This window comes from Arachis hypogaea, chromosome 12 (assembly GCF_003086295.3).
Source record: "Arachis hypogaea cultivar Tifrunner chromosome 12, arahy.Tifrunner.gnm2.J5K5, whole genome shotgun sequence".
In the NCBI taxonomy this organism is placed as follows: domain Eukaryota; kingdom Viridiplantae; phylum Streptophyta; class Magnoliopsida; order Fabales; family Fabaceae; genus Arachis; species Arachis hypogaea.
This window is the reverse complement of record NC_092047.1, coordinates 43,615,569-43,619,485: the sequence shown is the minus strand read 5'-3', so window position 1 is coordinate 43,619,485 and position 3,917 is coordinate 43,615,569.

Sequence of the window (3,917 nt, the reverse complement as noted above, 5' to 3'; positions counted from 1 at the left end):
GGGGGAAGGTGGGTTCATTGTTTTCATCAAGAAAGAAAGGGTGAACATCTTCAACAGCCCTGACTTTGAAATAAAATTTTTAAAATCATGGAAAGAATCATCAAAAATAGAAAAAACTTTCTTTTCCTGAGTAGCCCGGAAAGAAATCCAAGAAGCCTTCGTCTTGGCCGCCCCGGGTTTGGTCATCACAAACAGGAAAAGAAAAAGAGAAAATCAGAAACCCAGGCGCCAACATTTCTTCAAAGGCACAACAAAACAAAGGATAAAAACTTTTCAAGAAATAAACATGCAACATCACTAGAAGCCAGTGCAAGGTAGGATCGTAGCTATCAATAAACCAGAAAAAATACGAAAAGCATAAAACAAATACCAACTCGCGATGAAGACAGCAACAGATGCACAAGACATGAGCGATGCACACCAAAAGCTTCAGAGAAGAAGAAAGCCTGGGGCAAAATCGAAAGAACCAGAGGAAAATATTTTTCACAAAAAAGCGAGAAGCAAAAATGAAGCAATAGGGAACAAAGAAAACTGAAAGAGCAAAAACCCCTTCTTTGATTTCAAACAAAGTTTAAAGAGGGAAAAAGAAATGGCAAAACAAATAAAAGGCCAATCAATAAGGCTTTAAAGACGCTCACACACTCCCAAAGAATTAACGCCCTCGAAAGTAATGCCGCAATTAAGGAGCGAAGGCAAAAAACGATTTGCATTATCAAAATGATATTTAAAAACACAATACTCGCACGAGAAGGAGCTAGCCATGAACATCCAAAGAAAGATGCTTGAGCACGACTTCCCCAAAGAGATCGAGGCTCAGAAATCACGATCTCATGGAAAGGTTGAAGCTCAAAGCAGGGGCACTTTTCATACCCTGGACCGAGCTAGAGGGTCCGGGTTTGACTAAAGCAAATCGACCGACCTCTTTAGAGGTTGGCTCACCACCGACCTCTTCATAAAGAGCTCAGGTAAACCGTCACAGAGGCCCAAGAAGGCCCATAATGAAAGGACCACCGACTACTAGAAGGTGGTTGGCGAAAGATATAATCTCACTCACAAAAGATAAGATAAGATAACAAACTTATCTCAAAGGAAGATCGTCAAACACTACTATAAATACACTGAAGCACCCAGGTATAACTCATATTCAAATTCTACAAAAAACCTACCTAAAGCCCGTACTGACTTAAGCATCGGAGTCTCTTGCAGGTACCACCCCCTCTAGTGAAAGAGGATTAGCAACACCTCCTCCTCCAACAAGTCGGACGCGGCAGCCTTGGCTAGACTAGTAGAACTCGTCCGAGATCGACCTCCCCTATTTCAGGTAACCCTCGGAACACTAGCCAAGATGCCTTTTTAGCATTTATATCCCTTTAGTTAGTTGCTTTACTTTCTTGCTATTTAAAATCTTGTTAATTGCTATTTTACCCCATGATTCCTAGAGCCGATAACATGCATGCCTCACTAGCACTCCTTTGAGAGACGACCCGAGATCTAATACTCTCAGTTTTTATTAGTTTGTGTTGTGACAAACAAAAATTAAACTCTGATGGAGAGTTCATTGTCGGTCTAGACTTTGCTTGCAATGAGATTCTATTTTATTGAGAAATTCTAGACCAGTATAAATTTCTCCTTCATGAATCTGTTAGGGGTCTATTTAAACACTATTTGTTAGATAATTTAGACAACTTTTGATGAATAAATTTTATGGGTGCTAATATGCGCATTTTTTATGCATGATCAAGTGAGGTGAGTGATTTACCTTGCTTGTTGCATGAAAAAAATTTGAAGGATTCAGCTTCAAGTAATTCTTTAGTGTTAGTTATTTTAATTTTCATCCCTCTAAGAATAGATTTCTTAGAGTTCTAGTAGAAAAATATTTATCTATTTTTTTATATTTCTTCTTTGTCTTTTCTTATTCCTTTAATTTTATTCGTATTTTTTTCCATTCTTTATCCGTTCTTATTTTCTTATCATCTGGTATTAGTTACAGGTAGTAGACAAATTTTTATTTACCTACACATTCTAGGGTTCTTGTTTTGTCTTCTATTTTTGAAAATTTATTTTAGAGTCTCCAAAAAAAATAAAAAAACTTTTGTCTAATTTTTTTGTTTTATCTTTTATTTCTGTAATTTTATTTTACTAAATTAAAAAAACTTAAAATAAAAAAAAGAATGAAAAGAATTTTCAAAAGAAAAAGAAGATGAAGCAGTGTTCTTGAAGTGTAAAAAAAAAGGAGGAGAATGCCGTATAATTTACAAGATTATTGATTTTAGTTTTCAAGAATCTAAAATTTCAAATTTGTTTCAAATTACTTTAGGATATCAATTAGTATTGAAAATCCTTTTGGTGTCTTTATAACTCTAGAAAGTGTCTATCTTTATTTTTTCTGTTTTATCATATAATCTGATTTTTTATTTCTTGTCAAATTAAAAATTTCTATCATTAAGTTTATACTAGTTTGGTCTCTTTATTCTTTGATTTTTGATGTACAACTTGTTAAAGCAATCCAAGAGTAGAAAGAAGCAAGAGTAGTGAGCTTAAAAGAGGGTAAAAGCCACAAATTAAATGCAAATACGAGTGACCTAATTCGAGTGATACACATGATGAACAATGTGAGGTCTTTTTCCTTTTTCAGGTTTCCAAATCAGAAACAATGAGGATTGAGGATTGTGATAGTGACGGTGAAGGAATCTCATATGCGAGAAAGGTTTTTAGGATGCAAATCCCTGTATTTAAAGAAAGGAATAAAGATGAAGCTTATTTCGAATGGGAAAAGGATGTAGAGTCAATTTTTGCACATTGTATCCTTTCAGAGGAAAAGGAGGTTCGATTGGTAGAAGCTTATAAGTCAAAATTGATATGCTTGGGGATTGAGTACGGATACCGTCGATAAGGAATTTCACAAGATTTTTCGCGTTGCAAGTATAGTCCTCAACCGACAAATAGTCCGCGAATCAAATTTAGAAAGAATTGGTTGTCACAAGTTCAACCCCAATAAAAGTAACCAAAGTATTCAAACCTCGGGTTGTCTCACAAGGAATGGGCAAACATGTGCTTCAACATTGGTTAGAAATCCGGGGTTGCAAGTTATGAGCAAGAAATTAAACTAGGAATCTTAACAAGCAAGTAATCTTGGAATGCAAGAAACTAATTCAATTGACTAAAGCAAGATGTAAATAATTCCAAACTAATAAAATAACATCCAATGTAATTCTATTCTAAACTAAACAAGTAACTATAACTAAAACAAAGCAATCAAGATTTTTGGGCTTTCAAATAAGAATGATAAAAGCAACTCTTGGCTAGATATGGGAATTGGGGTCACTATCCTTATCTAATAACCATATCTTGACAATTATGAGGAACCAAACTCATTAAGTCTACTTCTATACTTGAAGTATGTTAAATGGTTTGGTCAACATCAACCCATAAGGTCCAACCTAACTACTAATTAACTTAGTAGTAGGCTAGTGTCAATGGCTATCAAATTGACCACTAAGGGTTCCCGAATTATCAAATACATTAGATCCAATGACTCAAGTTTACCCAATTCCCTTAGTCTAGGCCAAGAGTAAAGAGAACTACTCCATAATCAAAGGAAACATTTCATGAAATACATGGTAAGCATTAATAAAAGACCTATTCAAATTGCAATTAAATTGGAACTAACAAGTACCCACTAACAATTATCAACATACAATCACTCAAATAACACAATTAATCATGGAAATCATCAATGCAATAATAACAAATCAAGATCCACAATAGTCATGAAATGGGTATAAAATGACAAACAACAAGGAAATATAAAACGAACACAAGGTCTAAACAAAATTATACTAGAGAATTCAAATTAAACAATTAAAACTAATAATTAAATAGATCCAATTTAGAATTCAACAAGGAAAGATCAAATT